Raw genomic sequence first — 21,366 nt, 5'->3', positions numbered from 1 at the left:
TCTGCTGAACACAGTTCCTCCATCACTCTCTGCTGCTCTTTCTCTCTCTCACTCACTCACTCACTCACACTGTGCCCCAGCTCTAGGGTGTCGTCCGTGCGCTGCCTCATTAGTGTCAGCTCTAATGGAGCATCAGGGCAGGAGAGAGGGACAACACCACCACTTTAACAGCAATTAACCCTTGTGCTGTCCCCGGGGAAGCTGGCGTCAGCCGCTCTCTAACATGGTAAACAAGCCACCTCCATCAGCACGAACCAAAGCAGGGGGAGGCTCGAGCTCTTCTCCTAAGAGCCGCTGTACGACGGCTGCCAGCAGAGCACTCATTAACACCTCGGACCAGTAGCTTGACTGCTAGCAAAGGTGGATTATAAAAGGTGCCATAACAATGTGCTGTTTGTCCACTTTTGTGCGGCCGTGCTTGCATAAGCAGTGTCAGTCACCCGGGCTCGGCTCGGTGTGCGTCTGGCAGCCAAAACAGCACAAATAAGCGAGTTAAAAAGTCAGAAGTAATAAGTACACCATGTAGCCCTGGTTATATCTACAATAAGCAAAAGCCAAGATGTTTTACTCTAAATTGCATCACTTCTCTTGCACAATCATCCAATTTTTAAGGGGATACAGCAGCATTTTTTGGCCAAGTGAAGCCAATTAAAGGCCAACTGAGGAGGGCTAGGGGGGAAACGGTGCACAGTAAGCAAATCAAAAGCATTCAAAGGATAAACAGACATACACTCAACGGGCTCAGGTTCCAAATGATGACTTTGTGATGCTCTAATTAGGATTTATGGGCTTTCTATTACCGCTTGACCTTGCAAACCGCTCGCTGAAAACAAGATAAGCCTAGACTTTAATTCTCATTTCAAGCTTGAACACATTATCTTTGTAGGTAACGTTGCTTATTTCTTTAAACAAACACCTGAAATAAGCGAAACGCACCAATTACAGCTGTACGATTTGATCAGATATCAGCAGTGTGTAATGTGCAGCGAATCTGCAATATTCCTTTAATTTTTCTTTGGAAAGGAACAATGCAGAGACACGTAATTCTGAACACCTTGAGAATTAGTCCTCTTTCCATTTTATTAATCGCACCAATGAGAAAACTAAGAGCAGCTTACCAAATAAAAAAAAAAACACAATTAGAAATCAATGGATGTTACAAATAAAATCATAGACAGCTTAAATAAAGTCACAAAAAGTGATCCCATATGAGCACAGGCTAAATTATAAAGTCAGGAAATAAAACACCAACACCAAAACATCAACAGTGCTGTCACAGGAAAACAATCAACTAACAAAGACATGGAGGTTGTTTATTTTCCTAGAACTGCATATAAAGTGGTTTATTCTTCTTCTTATTATTATTCTTTATCCTTCTAGGGTTCTTTCCAATGATTACAACTAGAGTTTTATTGAGCAAAAGATGACATGATTTTTATCCATTTATTGTTACCCAAGGTAGCTCCTGTCTCCCAAAGTAAACAAGGTAGCTCCTGTCATCACTCATATTACATCAGCTAGAAAACAGGCTTCCCTCGCCAGCCTGTTTATTCTCTCTCGCAAAATTAATAAGACAAATAAAACAGCTTCTCATGCTACCTAGAAACCACAAAGCCCTCTGTTCATTTATGTAAACAAATCACGCAATTTAATAATGAGCAGATGGACCAAGCAGAAAAATCAACCCCATGCTGCCACCAGTTATGTTCATTTAGCTTACTTCAGGAAAGGAGAGTAATTAAAAACTGCAAATGCTTGAGACACGATAAAATGTTATATAATGATTCCTGAGGCAGTGATAAGAAACAGAGTCTGAAACGTGTGCCGCAATTACAGTAGATACGTCTGAGTCCATCAGCTACAATTTACTCTATTTATTCATTGGTCTAACTGCTTTAACCAGGCCAGGGTTATGGTGGATCTGAAGCTTGTGCCAGGAACACAGGACATGAGGAAGGAGTACACTCCGGACATGCCGGCTGACCAACACAATTTAATCTCTACACAATAACAGTCACTGCTTTTTTTTCCCATATATTGTATTATCCATCAGATTGATGGGCATGTTTAAGCTGACAAAAGACAGAGCAGTCACTACTTTTACCAGAAAAAAAGGTCTGGTAAGAAAAATAATCAATGAAGAAAATCAATTTCTATGATGAGGTGGCTGTCTCTTTTTGCTGTCATGGTTTGGGTCAATTAGTCCTCGTAAAGTTAAGTGTTACAGCAAATAACTCCTACGATGAGGAAACCCTATTCTGATGGGCGTGGTCTTTTAAGATGGCCCCGCCCCATCCACTGGCTCACTGCATTATGTAATGAGAAACCTGGAAATCATTATGCTATGGAATATCTTTTTTGGCAGCATGTTGACTAGATTTCATAACTTTTTTAACCCCTTTGGCAACATTCAAACATTTCAAGCTTAGAAAAAATAAATAAATAATAATTCTAGTGACTTTGTGATCAGACTGTCCTACACTTGATAAAGTTCACTAGCTCGCTGCTGTCCAACAACCAATCAGAGATCACCATTGTTCCTAACAACTAATCAGAGATCACGATTGTTCCCAACAACCAATCAGAGATCACGATTGTTCCCAACAACCAATCAGAGATCACTATTGTTCCTAACAACTAATCAGAGATCACGATTGTTCCCAACAACCAATCAGAGATCACCATTGTTCCAAACAACCAATCAGAGATCACCATTGTTCCAAACAACCAATCACCGATCTCCATTCTTTGCTAAGTTTAGTAATCATTAAATCTTGTTATTATCTTTAACCATTTGTTGTTGTTGTTTTTTTGCACTGATTATTTTTGTCAGTGTTCTTTAAAGAAATGACAGTATTCTGTAAACATATAAAGAGTTGGGTTGACTTACTTTTCATTACCAAAGACGACTTCTTTCTAAAACAAACACGTTAGCAGCTATTTTCTATTCTGATCATACCTAAACATGCAGGCGAGTTTGTAAACAATCCTGTCTTGCTATTTTCCCTACATATAAAACCATCTGCCTCATGTGAAGGTTTTACTAGCGCGAGGTAAAAAATACAAGTATAACATCGCACATTTTATGCTTTATCAACAGCATGTATGAATAAACATAAAGCTTCTTCCGTGGTCGTTTGTAACGATATATATCATAATAAACATGGACTAACCTGACAGAGTGTGTAGCCTTTTCAAATTGAATCCAGGCGGTCTTTTTGTTAGTCTAGGAATTTCCGGGTTTGCGTCGATAGCTATTGGTTCTCGGCTGACGACGTCTTGACGTCAGGAGCTGCGTCTTGGGATCACGCGGTCCCAGTTGACGTCCCGATAATAATAATAATAATAATAATAATAATAATAATAATAATAATAATAAATACTTAATAATTCATAATAGTATAATAATACAATAAATAGTACAAATGTTAATAATACAATTATTATTATTATTTGGCATCTGTCTTCTTCTTCTTCTTCTTCTTATTATTATTATTATTATTATTACTACTACTACTACTACTAATAATAATAATAATAATAATAATAATAATAATAATAATATAATAAATAGTACAAATGTTAATAATACAATTATTATTATTATTATTATTAGTAGTAGTAGTAGTAGTAGTAGTAGTAGTAGTAATAATAATAATAATAATAATAATAATAATAATAATAATAATAATAATAATAATAAGACAGATGCCAAATCAAATTATTATGTCTCATTTAACATGGTGTTCATGCACTGGGTGTTGAGGAGCCTTATTAAACTCTCCGGGTGTTGTTTGGTCTACATCTTAAACTATTTTTTATGCTGTGAGGGGTTTTCAGAGAAAGCTGTTTGGAAATAGTAGCTCAGTGGATAAGGTGTTGGCCTACTAATCAAAAGGTAGTGAGTATGAATCCCAGATCCACCAAGCTACCTCTCCTGGGGCAGTTGTATAAATGTATAAAAGTCACTCTGCATGAGGGTGTCTACCTAATGCTGTAAATGTGTTTGTGTTTTTCTCTGTGTAATTATTTTCACCTGAAACCATTTTAGTGTTTTAGATATGTTAAGACTATGAAAGGGTTATTATTTATATAAACTCTAGTTAGAAATTAACTTTAACTCTATATGTTAGTAGAAATTAAACTCAGCAGGAGTTTAGATTTAACTCCTTAAAAGAGCTGAAAATAATCTGAAAAACCGAAAAAGCTGAAAAAGAGCTGTTAAATAATCATTTAACATTGTACTAGAGTTTGTTCCATTGTCACACATGTACATTCAAATGTAGCTGGAATAAACTCTCAGAGAATTTACTCCAAAGGCAAGAATTTGCTGTATATATTATAAGTAGTTGGTCAAGGAATTTACTTCTAGCAAGCTGAGAGAATACAACATGTTGGTAATGAGTAGTTTGGGCACTTAGCTTTTTGTTTTGGAGACTAAAATAATTCAACAAGCCTGTAGTGTGGATCAGGGAAGTTATACATTTCAGTTAATAAAGAAATAAGTACAGAGTATTGGTTTAATCCATAATATTTTTAGTCATACCATAAAAGTAAAGGAAAAATCCATGCTGAATGACTTGCTCATTTATCTTACCATTATCTTATAATGAAAATTCAGTGATAACTTCTTTTAAGTTTAGATTTTAGTTTCATCAACATATTGGCCATTTTCATTAATGGTTTTTGTTCAGTTCCAACAATGTAGCTGAGAGTAATGGAGCAGTATTTAGCTCTTGCTTCACTGCTTCATCTCTATGTAAAGAGAGTGATGCAGCAGTGCTTTAGCCTTTTAGTCTGTTCTGATCTTTCACCTCCTCCAAAGCTCAAGTGCCTGTGTGTGTGTTTTTGTGTGTGGTGTGTGTGTGTGTGTGCGTGTGTGCGCGTGCGTGTGTGTGCTTTAGCAGGAGCCAGACCTTCCACTTTAATGTAAAAAGCTTATCATTTCACATCATCATATTTCTGATACCCCAAAATCCCACAAACACATGCAACCCTAGTAACCCACATTAGCAAGAACACTGACATCTAGTGTTGCCTGTATGAAGGTAACCAGCCCACACACCATATTTCAGAGTAATGATCTCATTTTGTGTTTTCCCAAAACACATTTTATATTAGGTTCCTTTTGTGTCTACAGTAAAGCATCACAAGAAAAATATTCTATAATGCACTTTCGTTAAATAAGAACAGAACCTTTGTGGTGTTCTTAAAACACATCTCACACAGCAAGATCTATGGACTCTTTTCTCTGCTGCGGTCAGGCTTCTGAAGTCTAGCACAGAAAGAATGAAGAGAATCTTCAGGCCATTTGGGTCCTCAACCAGGACACACAGAACTCGTCAACTCAACACTCGCTACCTCACTCGGGTTTTGCACCACACATATTGCATACTATTGCACACAATTGCACACAGCTACACTTTATTCTTACAGTCATACTTTCTCTGCCACCAATCTGTATTCATATATTATGTTTTTTTTATATATTTCTATATATTTTGTTCCTTTCCTATCTGTATAGGTAAATTATATTTTATTGTTATTCTATTCTTATACTATTTTTATGACACAGACAGTCAAAAAAATCATTTCACTGCACATACTGTGTATAATCATGTATGTGACTAATAAAATTAGTATTTAAATTTGGAATCTATGTTTTGTTAGCAAACTTCCATGCATGAGTGAGGGTATCCTCAAGTACTGGCCTGTCTAAAAATCTGTGCATTGAATAGAAACCAAATCACATCTAAAATGTCAGTACGAGGAGTAATACCATCACTGTGACCAAAACATAAATATATAAATCTCTCATAAAACATACAAAAGTTTCTAGCAGTTGCAGTATTAAATACATGCATTTACAAAGTCTTGTGACCTGTAAATTCCCTTGAGGCAAAGACATATTTGATATTTGGCAGTGTTAAGATATTAAAGTACTCAAAGTTGTCAGGGTAACATTAAAAAGCATGTTTTGGGAGGTTTTTATTACAAAGAGTGATGATCTTAAAATCCCCATTTATTTATTTATTTGTTTGTTTGTTTATGTATTTATTTAATCATGTTTCCAGACCATTTGGTATTATAATAATTGGCCCCAGAACAGACCTGTGCAAATTAGGCCCATTTTGCCTGCAGGCTACTGAGGCATACACAGTGAGAGACACACCACAGACAAAGGGTCCTTTTTCACCTGAGGAGAGAAGAGAGGAGGGGGAAAAACTGGTACTGGAGTCGATAATCTACACAAGTAAAGCAACTCTCCAAGGTTTTTCAGACCCGTGGTGCATTATTCATCCTCACCATTGCCAGAGGACTCTTAATTGACCTTTGCTCCACGCAAAAACTTCACGAGATGAAAGAATGCAATGTTTTGTAGTGCAACTTTTTTGAGTCCTCTCACTCCAGTCCAATAATATTGAATTTCAGCTTATGAATCATTCAAAAGAATAAGTGAAGGTAACCCTGCGCTTGAAGATGTCATGAGCGGCAATGCTGCAGCTCCAAAACACATTTAATTACATAGAAACCAAAAAAAAAAAACAAATCCAGGCTTTTTAATCAGCATTTATATGTATAGCCTTGCCGTGTCACAGGACTGTGGGTGGTAATGTTTTTATTGAGCTAATGTAATAATAGCAAAATGCGTCCTTTTGTAGGAGGCTTATAATGAAAAAGGATGAAATGCTGTAAGAAGAATTTCAAAAGCAATTTGCAGAAATGGTCTGAAGTCTATATTTACTGACCCTGATTAAAGCCATCTGCAAACTAAGCCACTATACGTTTCACTGTTTGGGCATACAAGTATACAAAACAATGTGCTCATTAACCCGTAGACCCGAAAGCGGTGTGTCTTCAAAAATAATTAAAAAAAAAAAACTGTGTTTTTTTAATAGGAAAGGAGTATAGACTACATAAGCCTACCTGCATTAACATGTGAAATGAAGTGGAAAAACTCCACAGTGACTGAAATAGTAGAAAGGCCATATATATCTTTAAATGAATAGCAACAGCAAAAATTCAATTTAATTCAGTTCAATTCAATTAAATATATAAAAAAAAATGATTATGGTGTATTATTATAATAATTATTATTATTATTAGTAGTAGTAGTAGAAGTAGTAGTAGTAGTATAGGCCATTATCAGTACTATCATCATCAGCATCATCATCATCATCATCATCATCACCATTCTTCCTATTTTTATTACTATTATTGTTGTTGTTGTTGTTGTTGTTGTTATTATGAGTCCATGGTTTAGTGGTTTAGCATGGTTGCCTCGCCCCCTGAGGCCGTTCTGTGTCTGTAGAGTTTTTATATTCTCCCCGTGCTTTGTGGGTTCCCTCCTGGTTCTCTGATTTCCTCCCCAGTTCAAAAACATGTGTTGTAGGCCGATTGGCATCTCCAAGCTGTCCATATTGTACGATTGTGTGGTGTGTGAGGGATATGCTAGTCTTGTGGTTAAGGATTACAATCGGAAGGTTGTGAGTTCAAATACCAGGTCCACCAAGCTGCCACTGCTGGGCCCCTGACAAGGCCCTTAACCCTCAATTACTCAGCTGTATAAGATGCAATAAAAAAGGTGTCACTCTGGATAAGGCTGTCTGCCAAAATGCCGTAAATGTGTGTGATTATGCCCTGTGTTTCTTCAGGGTGTCCCCTGCCTCATGTCTCGTGTCCACTGGGATAAACTCCAGGTTCCCGGCGACCCAGTGTAGAATAAGCATTTATTTATTTATTTATTCATTTAACCTGGGCAATTTTAATGCTATATCGTTAGATGAATCACTGACTTCAGTAGAATGTATTAAGATATTTTCAAAAATATGTAAATAATAAGCTTTTGTGCTTTCTATATTTGCTAAGCACAACGTATACATGAATAGCTTTAGGCAATGTAAAGTGAAACAAGCTACTTTTAGGTATACTGTTTGTAGCTACTGATCAGAGAAAGGTTATTAGAAATCCTCCAAGCTGTTTGGCAAACATAGCTTATTTATTCAAAGCATTCATTATTATAAATCACAATTAAAATAAGCTGTCATGTTATCTATATATAGTACATATATCTAAAAAGTTTCTAAGTGTGTTTAAAGATGTTGAGTATGAGAATAATGTGAATGCGTCTTGGGCTGATCACAGGATTGTCTTTATGCTTCCCAGCAGCAGCTCTTACTTTCAAATGAAAAGTATCCAGTGAGATTATCCACTGAAACATGAGTGAGACTTGGATGTAAACTGTTTTTGGGAATCTTTTGTTTGTCCATGTGGGACTATCCATAGCAGCAGAAGGCGAGCACAAGTGCAAGAAGAGTTAGCTCCAACTGACCAGACGGACAAAAACCCGGCCTGGCAATGGTGATCTTTCAGCTACTTACATTCCAAAGAATCCAGACAATTCTCATTGTCTACTTCAGGCTTTCTGTTTTCCTCATGTTAATGCAAGAGGGAGTGAAGTTGATGGCAGCTTGAAACCTTGTCACTTTGCTAACATTGTTGGCCTAATGGCCAATCTTGGATAGAAATCTAGAATTCCATAATATGAAGGAACCTTCATAAATATATATTATGTATGCAATGCCACTATCTCTACATGTATCTTAATCCATATGTTCAGAGATCCAAATATTTGTATATTTTTATTTTCTTTTTTTCTTTTTTTTTTTTTTTTTTATATATTTTTTTTATTTTATACAAAAATAACCCTCCATTAGTATGAATATTTTTTGCATCCAAAGACGCAACCCCTAATGTCCAAACCAGAGCTCTGTACAATTCTGGCAATTCGGGCAAACTTTCATAAATAAATAAGCAAAAAAGAAATGTATCTCCCATACAGTTTTTTTTCCATCACATTCATATTCAGTAATATGCTTATTGCAAATTTTATTAACCTTTAAAAAAAATGAGAGAAAATGCTTCAGTGTTTCCATTTTTCATGCTTCCATGTATGGAGCAGTGGTGGCTCAGGTTGTTAAGGCTCTGGGATGTTGATTGGAGGATCAGGGTTCAAGCTGCCACTGTTGGGCCCTTGATCAAGGCCCTTAACCCTCACTGCTTCAGGGGGACTATATCATGGTTGACCCTGTGCTCTGACCCCAAACTCCAAAGTTGGGATATGTGAAGAAAGAATTTCACTGTGCTGTCATGTATATGTGACAAAATACAGGCTTCTTCTTCTGTTGATGTTTGCTAATTGGTTGAATTGTACATTTTAAGATAATAGTCAGTAATTTTGTTTATCTAAAGCCAAAACAAATACAGCTTTGCCTTTAGCGTTATCCCCCAAAACACAGAAGCTTAGAAAAAGTGGTGTTTTTATTTAAATAGTCACCAAGGTAGATTGTTTTCTAACCCAATAAATGTAATTTTATCCTTTACAGATTTATTAAAATATGTCCACTAAAAGGATAAAAGAAAAAATATAACAGCACAATTAATGCTTGGGTTTGAGAGAGTTAAATTAAAACGAGTGTTCGGTCCTGAGAAAAACTAATAATCGTGCAAATTAATAGATATACAAAAAAATTGAGTGACTCTTCAGTTGAGGAGGGCCATTGAAAAAGTGTAGTGCTTGCAAAACCCAGTGGTTTTCATGGATAATGATAAACTGTCATGGCTATGAATTGCCACAACTGCAGGATGGCTTGGTTTTATGCGTGTCAATGAGGTTTGCTCCTAATTGACGATGGGGGACGCTAACTCTCTTGAAAGCTGTCATTCAGCCATCAAGCATTAGAATGAGTGGGTATTGAATTTGTGTGCGGTTTGCACAGCGTTTGGGAATCGCCCGTGTTGTGCTTATGACATGGTGACGTCCATCACTGTGGTATTTGTCATAGTTGGCCACTTTTGGGAATGGAAATCAGAAGAGGAAACTTATTTTTTGTAAAAAAAAATAAAATAAAAAAGCAGCATTCCATGCAGGGAGAGGCTGCCTGTCACACTCTGACTAGAAAACAAATCTGAAGTTAAACTCCTAAAATGACATTATGTGTCTGTGCTGCTTGTTAGCTGAGGGAGGAAGAGTTTGAATGTGTATGAATGTTTAAGTTAGGCTCGGTGCATACCTGCTTGGTGTATCTTCAGAATTCTATGGAAATATCTTTCAATATCTATCCTGTGTGAAAGGACCACAGTGGCTCTTTCGTCGATAAGATTGAACTTGATGTTGACGCATACTGTGTATGATGGCAAGTTTCTAAGCATTTTAAAAAGATTTACTTTTTGCTTTTTTGTGTAGGAGGATAAATTCTGTTCTATCAATTATATACTTTGATATAGTTGCATGACATTTAACGTTACTGCAGTTATCCACTTTTCCTACAAGAGCTTCTTGAATTTGACATTTTGGAAACTTCTGCATATTTCTGATGTGAAGAAAAAAATACTTACTGATCCTTTTGTGCATGTGTGTGAGTGTGTGTGTGTGTGTGTGTGTGTGTTGGGTTGGTTGGTGCTTCTGTATGCATTTTTCGTTTGTTTTTAATGGACATAAGGCTCAAGATGTTAAAGACAACCTATAGCATTGCCTACAGCAAGCAGCACTAAATAAGCACTCATTTTAATATGAAAAGTATCTTCACTTGTGTGCTTTCTTTCTGTACCAACAGACTTTTCTATAAAAGGCTTTAGCTTGACAGTATTTTTACATTCTAACCTGTTGTATTTGAACTTGTTATTGATGGAGGGTGCAAAACACTTTTGGAAGTTGCTCTGAATATGCTAAAAGAAGAACATTTTTATGTGAATCAACCTGGTGACCTTTAACTATCTCTGATCTGCCCATCATATACACTGCTAAAAAATTAAAGAAACACGTAAATCATATATTGAATATCGATAAACAAAATAATCAAGTTGAAAACTTTACTTATGTGCATTGTGTAATTCGTTAAGAACAAAATGAGGTGACAATGATCAATGAAATCCAAAATCATCAATCTTCTCAGGGCTGTAAAATCAAAGAGAAAATTCAAATACAGGCTGTTTGCATAAATTTACAAACTCATAATGTAAGTCAGTAGAGTGTATGTCTCCCATGTGCCTGTATGTACTCCTGTCAATATCTGGGCATGGTCCTGCAGACTTGGCAGACGGTGTCTCATGGTGTCTCCTTCCAGACCTGGATCATGGCATCCATGAGCTCCTGGACATCCTGTGGTGCTACTTAACATAACATCCAAGAGGTGCTCACTTGGATTCGGGTCTGGGAACTCTTTGGCCACATGAGGCTAATGACATGACAATGGCTTTGAGGACCCTATGGCTCTCAGAACCCAACAGCAGTAGGAGCACCACTGGCTAGCACATAAAAGTCTGTGAGCCACATCATTGAGCAAATGCCAAAGCGGTCATGTTGGATGATATTGCAGGCAGCACAGTGTTCCTTATGGCATCTCAAGACTCTGAGCCCATGTGCTAAGTGTGAACCTGCTTTCTGACAGTTTGTTAAGGAACGTACACACCCTCTAGCCTGTTGGAGGTAATTTTGTAGGGCCCTGGCAGTGCTCCTCCTGTTCATTCTCACACAAAGGAGCAGATACCGGTCCTGCTGCTGAGCTATATCCCTATCCAGCTTTCCTCCAAGCTCATGAAACTTTGCTGGGAGACACCAAAACCACTGGAATGCCAATAATAATGCCATTGTGATAGCATGTATGGAAGATGAAGGAAGCATGGCTAAAGGAAGCATACCAATCAAACCAGGATAAGAACCACAGACCATCCTGGAGCCTGGAGACCATCCTGTCTCTCAGCTTACAATGCATGACTTTGGAATGGTGGAGGAAACCAAGTGTATGTGTCAGATTGTAGATCTTTTGGATTCATTCAATTACTCTTTATCACACAAAACCATGGTTAATTAAAAAGTCCATTGAATGGTATTTAACAAGCACCTCACTTCTCATTGAACTTCATGGTTTGTGCACAAAAAATGTAGGCCAAAATGCTAGACATGGAATAACGCATATAGCATACAGCCAGACGGTGGATGGGAAAGTCCAGCCTGAAAAGTGACACGCAGAACCACTTCCCATTAAATAGTATACAGGCTGAATGGTGAAAAATGGAATCGGTGGCCAATTTAGAAGCCCAGATGCAAGAGACAGTAGACTTTATGTCTGAGCTATTAGCTATTATTCAGAACTGTTCAGCAGACAACTAGGTTCAACAGTCTATCTGTATTCAGATTTAAACCTGAAGCAGAGATGACTTAAACTAACAAATCCTTGCTTGTAGTCTGAAAGTTTTGCTGTTATTGCTTATATTTACTGTTTGTTTATTCTTTTTACACCTAGCAAAATAAAAGTCTGCACTTCATCTGCCTCTTCTAAGAATCCCTAACAAATATCGGCAATGTCGGCATGGATGGTTAATTCCAGCTATGACCATTTAACTGCTATTATGTAGTTATTATGTTTGTATTACTTTCTGCCTGCCTGCAATATTCTTAGTTGGTATTTTCTAAAATTAATTCTTTGGTATTTGTTTGTCCTGCAAGCTTCACATCTGACTGCTCATGTGCAGTTTTCACAGATATGGATATGAAAGTAAAACCTCCTGCTTGTTGAGCGTCATGGGATCCAAGAATACCACAGCTCTTAGCCGAAACATTTTCCAATGATTCTGTTGAGTGCTATATCGAAAAAGAAGATGATAAGGACTATAGCATTTCCGGCATTTGGCAGACACCCTTATCCAGAACCGACTTACATATTTATCTCATCTTATACAATTGAGGGTTAAAAGCCTTGCTCAGGGAGTGGCAGCTTACTTGGTGCTGGGATTTGAACTCATGACCTTCCAATCATTAATCCATCACTATAACCACTAAGCTACAGTTTAACTAAGTCTGCTAACTTGCTAAAAATATGTTTCTACATTAAATTAGCTACAGTTTTAGCCTAATGACTTTCCAGGCAGCCAAAATATGGGCGCTTTTACTTGTCCAGTGGGATTGTTAATAAATGTATTATTTGTTTATTTTGCATTGGCACTAGTGTGACCAGTGATTGAGAAGTGAGTGTAGAAAAATATCTAATTTAGTAAATAAATAAATAAATAAAATTAAAAAATGCCATTTTTTAAATGGCATTAGTTATAAAAATGGCAATTATTTGAGATTTTGGTAAAGAGAGATTTAGTGAAATTCTAAAAGCAATTTCATATGCTCATTGTTTTTCATATGAGTAAGTTTCTTATGTTATTTAGAAGTCGTTTGAAGTCTGACATTGTTTCTCTGATTGTTTTAATACAGCTGGAGCCTTCCAACAGCATTAGCACAAGTAAACAGACAAGAAGCAGTTGATTCATTCCACTGAAGCCTTATTTTTAGATTTCCTTTACCTCATTACAATGCATTTATCCTCCTGAGATATTCTGTCTTTTATTTCAAAGTGATTCTATGCAAAGAAGGCCCGGGTGTGCTCTTGATTCATTTGAACATATTATTAGCACTCTGCTGTTCCTGATATGTCTGTTTTAATTATCACCATTCGCCTCGTTCATATGTGACTTCACAGTATAAACACAGAACATAGAAAAGATCCACAAAATATCTTGACTGTTTCTGACTGCTGAAAAGCAAACGTCTCTGTGAATCAAATGTAGACAAAATTTCACCTAAATGCATGTTAGAAGGATTTTTTTTTTATTCCCGTCAGGACGAATAGCCCTTCTTATCCCTGCACTCGTTTATGCATTTTAGGTCACACACAGTCGCTAATGTTTCCTGTACAGTAGTGTGGTTAATTAACGGGGTGCTCTCAAAAGGCCGTCCTTGGGGATCTGAGTCACAGATGGTTACTGTGTTTCAAAAGACTTTGTCTGTGCCAGAGTTTACAAAGCCTGGAATTGTAGCTGAACCTTCAGTTCACTGTTGGATGCTTTGTCTTAATAATTCTTTATGAAACAATAGACTTGTATCCATTAATATTAAACCTATTTTTGCTTTTTCTTAACAATGTATTACATGCTACAGGGTTTATAGACACGTACATACATACATATTCCCAAGATTTTGTTGAGAACATATTCAATGCAATACCTTTAGGTCTTTCTTTCTAGACCTGCTTGTGTGTGGGTGTAGGTGTGTATGGGTGGGTTGGGTGGGTTTCTGTGTTCGTGTAGGTTTAAAGTCTTAAACAGCATACTTAATTTTGTTTACACTAATCCAGTTGTGAATTAGGTTTAATGCCATCCTGCATGACTTCATGCGAAAGCAGTATTGTCTGTTTTGCTGAAATCCCTGGCTGTTGATTGGCAGCGCTGTTCCCTGAGTGAAATGCAATGACAGCATCGTGTGCAGGTCAGCCTACTTATTGCCATGAGCCATGTTTGCAACATTACCCTTCTCGCTTGTTTTCCTCGATGCACAGCCTGAAACAAGGTGCCTCCACTTTCTAATGATTTCTCCCTGGCCCCCCGTACCACTCCACGGCTAATTCAACCCAGTACGCTCAACGCTTCTAAACTCAGCAGAAAGCCTATTTACCCACAAATTAAAGTACAGCATCGGTGTGGCGCTGCTTTCCAGTGCATTCGGGGGAGAAAAAAAAAACAGGGCAATTACTTGGAAAGAGCGCACCATGGGAATAGTGCTCATTGCGGGAGTGTGGGTGCGAGAGCCGAGCCGAGCCGGCACGAGCAGACTCCATCTCTGAGCTTACACTGAGAGAAAGAGGAAGACACAATGCAGGGTGCAGAAAAAAAACTTCTTTTCCTGAAGTCAAAAGGAACTGGCACATCCCCAAAAGTGTAGAAAGGTGGAAAAGAAAGATGCCTTTTTTCAAGAGGGGAAGCCTTGCAGGTTCATTACATCATGGGCATGGAAAACAGCATTCCAGCTTAGGACAGCCAGGTTCCAGTGGGGATTTCTTTGTTGCCTTTGTTTTGGGTGTAGATGTGCAGCCTCCTGGGACATACTGGGACAGAAGGGATTGTGAGAAGCATAGGGAAATGGTGTGAACCTCATCTTTATGATGTTTTTATCATTTTCTCATACTCTTATTCCACCTAGCCAACTTCTTCTGTCGCGCGATGCAATAGATCCTTAGGATAAAAAAAGGGAGAAAACTGTTTCGTGCTCAAGTTTCCCTTGAAAAAAGTCTGGCCTTGGAGACAAGCAGCTTCCCACAGGGCTAGCATTCAGGGAATGGGAAGAGTGGGAAAAGTGAAATGAGCATACCTTAAATAAAAGACACACTTTAACCAAAAACTGATTAGGAAAAGTAGTAATTAGAAAAGTCAAGATAACACTTTTTTTTTCACATACTGATTAAGCAATACTGATGCCCAGCCAATATCGTTGCCTCTACTGAATATAATAGTGTATAATAAATACTAAAATAATCATAAATAACAATAAAATCAAACTCAACACTAGCAAAATAAAAATCCAAAAAAGTCCTTTTCCAAATCTAATTCCAGTCTTTATCGTTCCTTACAGGATATGTATTCTCTGATATCCCATTCATAATTGTTTTGTGGATCTTAACCCCATACTGATACTATTGACTGTATAGACATAGGATGACTGTAAGACTCTAGTAATCTTTAACTTTATTAACCATAGATATGTGCAATCTTCGTCACTTTATTATTAACACCCAAGTGCCTGCTCATTCCAGTAAGCTTGCAATCAACCAGTTATATATTAGAATGAATAAATTGGACTATTGAACAGTTGAATAACTTTTTCTCCAACCCTAAATAGTCCAGTTCTGATGATCTTGTTCCCACCGTGGCCTCGGGTTCCAGTATTGTTCAACATGATCTGAGTCCTGAGATGCTATTCTGATCCTTACAGTTACAAAAAACATTTATTTGAGTTATTGTGACGAATGGTTATTTAAATTCTCACATCAATAAGGCATTTCGGTCTGCAGTACAGTCCCTTACTGGATGTTTTTTGTTTTCCATACCACTCTGTTTAAACTCTAGGATGCTGTTTGTATAGCTAGCTAGTATATCTCTTGACCTGTAGACGTGTGCGTGATTTTATACATTGTACTTCTGCCACATGATTGACTGATTGGATAATTGTAGGAATGTGCATGTGTACAGGTTTTCCTAATACAGCGAGTGAGTGTATTTACATTGTAAAACTGACAATGAGGGAGAAATTTGTCATCACTCAATTCTCAAACTCATTACAAACTTATTATGACTTCATTCATCAAAAATCCTTTGTTTACAATTTGCAACTTCTAGTTTAATATAATTAACTTTCATTGTAGTTGTGAAGGTCATTTTGAAAACATCGTTTTAGAGGAAAATTGTAAGGAAATTTCAAGGAAACGACTTCTTAAGTATATATCCTGTGGAAACATACACACTGGAGCCTATCCTGTAAAAACATACAACCTAAGTGGGACAACAGCTATTACCGGATAACAGTCACATGCTTGGGCAATTTAGAGTAGCCAATACAAGAAGCCTTTATTTATCACTTATACATTACAACACAGTGAAATACTTTTCTTTAAATATCCTAGCTTAGGACATTGGGGGTCAGAGTGCATTGTCAGCCATGACAGCACCTCTGGAGCAGAGAGGGTTAAGAGTGTTACTCAAGAGCAAAACTGTGGCAATTTGGCAGTGCTTGGGCTTGAACCCTGACCTTTTGATCAATAAACCAGGACTGTTTGAGCCTAAATTGGGTAGACTGAACTACCCAATGCACTTACACAGAGGAAACCCACAGACAGAAAGAAACTGTGCAAAACTGTACACACATCATCCAGAGCTCAGGCTCAAAGGTACTTTGAGACATAAAGCAGCAGCGCTACCATCTATATCTTCTGACTGACTGCCTCATATTATAAGTTCAAAGTTTCACTCATTGCATGTGAAATGAATTTTATGTATTCATTTCTGCTGTCATAATTCAGGGTGCCAAGATAATATATATTCTGTGCCTGGATTCCTATTCTGTCAAGATTCTGAGCCTGTTTTCAGTTTGTGTATAGTTTGTTAACTGACCCATGTTTTTTACATTTCTTCCCTCTTTGGTTTGCTCCATTTACTACACAAAGATGTTCTTGTTCTACATCTTCCATCACTTAGGAATACAACATTCCCTGAACCCTGAAGTTTCAGCCTGGAACCTTTATTGAACATCATATGAACATCAGTGTCGATCTACATGAGTGCATAATTGTAGACTTCAGTTCGATTTAAACTTTTAAAAGCAATTAAGGTCTATGGCTCACCAGTTAGAAACATGCATTTGAAATGCACCATTCAAATGTGGTCTTCCCTTATGACTTGTGAGTTTTCATTCATTCAGATCTTTTTCTTACAGCAAAAGGTTAATTTGAAATATTTAAATACAATCATCGCTCATTCTAGGTTCATATACAAATTAGTAACATGCATGATGCAGCATGGTAGATCATTGATTTTTTTTATTCATTGTCCTGACTTCAGTATGTGTGTGTGTGTGTGTGTGCCCAATTTCAGAGGCTGGAATATGCAGAAAGACAGAAGAAAATAAAAGCATGGATTCCTTTAAGCCTGCATCACCGTCCTTACCATCCCTTTAGCCACTTTGCCATTGAGTCAAATTATATATCTGGTAACCCTAGTGCCCTCTGTTCAGATAGCTTTTGACTGTAATAAATTGCCTTCTGAGTTTGTACCTCATAAATGGCTCTTAAATCGAGATCTAGAGTGGTCTGATGATGTTTTAATTGTAACTCACAGAATGTATTAACTGTGACCTACAGGCTTTTTGTGGCAGTTTCCATTCAATATGTATGTGTGTTCCGACACTTTAGGGTTTAAAAAGGTTAATTAACCTCTGGTGGTAGACCTTTCCTTTGCACTTAAGTTGGTCTATGTCCTGATAGTACCATTAACCCCTGCCCTAGCCTCTAAACCTCTTCTGTCCTTCCCTGCATAAAAGCTATTAAAACTTCCTATTGATTCCTCCATCCTGCCTCACACTTGCACTTTTTCATAGACAGTTTGCTAGTTTTATTATACTGCCAGCTCAAAACGCTTCCTGGAACGACAAGTAGAGACAGTAACAAAGCATTTGAGATGTTAAATGCAGTAATTTAAAAGCTTGTATCATCCGATTCTACAGTAGAACAGGAAGTTCATGCTAGCCACATGGCCTGTATTATGGTTTGCTGTCAGAGCGCAAAGATAAACACATACGAGTGCTCCTTTGCTTTTGTCTAAGCCCTTTGAACAAGTCAGACCATAATTGATTCAAACACTCAGCAGTGGCAAGGTGTTTGCATTTGTTAATGGAAACAACAGCGCAACTAAGTCTGATGTAGAGACAGAAGTGGAAAAACAGGAGCGTTGGTCTTTATGAGCAGACATCAACTCGAAGCCCTCTTTGCTCTTCCTGTTCTGTCTGAAACAATAAAGCCCAATTAGCGGTGCCCTCGCTGTTTGTTCCTTCACCATGGCAACGGCATTGATTAACACTTCAGCGGTCTCCAAATTAATGAAGTAAAAGCTCCAATAAACAGCTACTCAGTTCACATCAGTGCTTCTCTGCAGGTTTTTAAAGCTGAAACATTCAAAGTGGAAGCACAGGGATTCAGACTGGAATTTTACAAAGTGTAGGTACAGCGTGATTTTTCTCAGGGTTTATGATTTTGTGTGTGTGTGTGTGTTTGTGTCTGTGTGCGTTTGAGGCCAAGATATGTGAAACCGTTCAATGACGTTAGGCTGCTCTTCTTCCAGCTTGAAAACATTTTCATTTTCAATTGTGGATTCACAATTAACTTATCTTTGTCCTTTGGAGTGAGGTTAATCACCAATCTCGCTGGCATTGCACCCCTACAGCAAAGCCACGACAACATTCAGGTGTTTTCAGCTCCCTGCCTTTATTTTAATCCATTGATCTAGAATAGATTTGTGCTGCAGAAAAAGAAATGGCCATGTCACCTTGAATGGTCAGAACCTAATTACCACCTGGCTACACAGGCAATTGTGGATTGTTCGATGCTGTTTAAACTCCAGGGAAGGAGAGCAGACAGAAGCGTACGGCCTTTGGCCAGCACTAAGCAAAGAGCAGAAGTGTTTTAAAGCACGCCTCCACACATGCTCTTGTAATCACCATTGATGTGGGTTTAGCGCAGCACTCTGCAGGCAACACAGCCGAGAGAAACATTAACTCCTATTAACTATAGCCTCTCGCCAGGAGTGAGGCAGCTGATCAAAGGTGTAATGCTGGGGGAATCAGAAATTGCAGGCTTTGTTAGGAAATCTGAAAAGTAGCAGGGATTTAATTATGCCGAGGATTAGCAACGTGCTACAAAGCAAAAAAGATTTTGAACGATTCAGAGCCAAGGGCTGGAATATTGTTATATCAGTGAGAGTGGGTTCAGAAAGTTTATTAGAGACATAATATCAGTTTGTATTTTCTGCTACTGCCAAGGTAATGGCTGTTTGTTGCACTATACACTGGACCTCATTTATTCGGATGTATACAAAAAAAATAAATAAATAAAATTTTTTTTAAAAAAATACAAAAAAGTATTTGCATTTAAGGAGCATGATTAAAAAAATATTAACCCTAACCCTAACCCCTAACCCAAGGAGACACAATTATGTGAAAACCATACGAATTACATGAGTTAAGGAAAATCTTTTTACAGACTACGATGTGAAGTTGCTTTATTTATTGATTTATCTCAACTTCACACAAGAATTGTGAAACTTGGAAGAAAGAAAACTAAAACAAACCCAATAATTAAAACGTGCTAAGACTAGCTATTTAATTAGAACAAAAAAATGGGGTCCTATAACCGAAGGAAAGTTTAACGTGTTCCTATGTTGGCCAGTGCATTGCATTTGACTGAGCTGCATTACCGGAAGATTAAGTGCTTAGTGTAAAGTGTTGGTCAATGAGGGAGGACACAGAGGTCTATGTTCAGTGTGTTTTTTTTTTCAGACGTGGACTAGAAGGTCATAGCACAAGTGTGCACTAACAAATTAGGATAATCCATAATTTCTAATCCATATAATCCATATCTATCAATAAAAATAATAGTGGCAAGAGTAACATAAGAAAGGTTCAGAACTGTGCAATACAATCAACAAGAATTTGTGAAGATACTAACACAGAGTAGTGTGAAAAGTATCTAACCAATGAGTTAACACAGTACGGGGTGGAGAAACTAAATGAAGGCTAAATGCAAACAAAATTCCAACCTATAAAGACATCAATTGCACCCTTTCACTGCTGTCATTTTGTCATTTTCAGTTCTTTGAGTTTTTCGTTTTATGGAAATTTGGGTGCATCACTAAACTAAATCAGTTGTGCTACAAACAGTATTTGGTAGTTTATAGCTGACTGGCATTTATCAACATGTGCCACATAAACAGGAGAAAATCAGTGCTACTGAACCTTCTGTGAATCTGCCAAAAATATTCATTCCTGCACAAACATTTAGACACTTTAGAACTTCACGAAAAGACTGCTAAATAAGGATCATTGTGCAGCTCTGTGCTCAGTTTTGAAGAAGCTGAAGAAGCTTTGCCCCACATTCAGCTTTAAGCCTCAGCAGGAGCCGGTGGCAGTCCCCCGCCCCCCCTTTCACCGTCCATTTAGCCCAGTTAATTCAAGACACACGCCAGCCGTAACGAAGTGACAGGTGGGACGCACGGCAAGACAGCGTGCTCGCAAAGGTTGACTCTCATTAGGTCTCCAAAAGCCTCTCCGAAAGACACTCGCAGCTGCCGTGCTGAACGTGCGCCCATCCACACCTGCATCTGTGAACTGCAGTGAGACAGGCAGCAAGAGCAGAGCAGGCAGAACTTAAAAGGAAGGAGAGAAAAACAGAGAGAGCTGTCCTTAAGTCTGCCTGTACTTACGGATTCCCTCCTGACGAAAAAAGCAATGGGGATACTTCCTATCCTCAGTCGCCTAGCAGGCCTAACCCCTGTCAGGCGTATGCTGACACACTGTGCACTCCATAGCATGCATTTTATATTCTCTAATCCCAATTAAAGTCCAGGAGGAACAAGGGAGAGAAAGAATCAAAAGAGAAGCTGTCCCAGAGATGGGGTACAGGCTGGTGGGGGCGAACCAATTATTTTGAAGGGTATTAAGTCATCAGATTTACTTTTATCTTGATTGCATTGTGGAAGTCGTGCATAATTAATGGCGGGAGCTTATTAGGAAAAGATGATTAGGCAAATTACACAGGTGTCGGATGCATTTTTCATGACGAATTTTGCCGGGACAATCCTGTATTTCCATCTGTTCTGCTCCTATCAGAATGTCACTGCAGGCGAAATTAATGCGACGGCATCGATAGCAAACAAATGAAGGGCTGTTGGAAACACAAAATAAAGGAAAATAAATGAGGCTTAGCATTTCGTGGTGCCATA

The 21,366-nt window shown here is 37.9% G+C and overlaps 1 protein-coding gene across 1 annotated transcript in view; it reads right to left on the bottom strand.

The window, feature by feature from the left end:
* The window catches only part of arhgef39 (Rho guanine nucleotide exchange factor (GEF) 39), a 48,628-nt gene extending 45,345 nt beyond the window's left edge, over nt 1-3,283 (bottom strand). Inside the window, exon 1 of the mRNA XM_060889553.1 lies at nt 3,174-3,283. The gene's annotated coding sequence lies outside the window, so the exon portion shown is untranslated. The remainder of the gene's footprint in view (nt 1-3,173) is intronic.
* Between the last annotated feature and the right edge of the window lie 18,083 nt (nt 3,284-21,366).

The sequence above is a fragment of the Tachysurus vachellii genome, chromosome 16 (genome assembly GCF_030014155.1).
Source record: "Tachysurus vachellii isolate PV-2020 chromosome 16, HZAU_Pvac_v1, whole genome shotgun sequence".
Lineage (NCBI taxonomy): Eukaryota > Metazoa > Chordata > Actinopteri > Siluriformes > Bagridae > Tachysurus > Tachysurus vachellii.
This window is presented reverse-complemented; position numbering and strand designations above follow the sequence as displayed.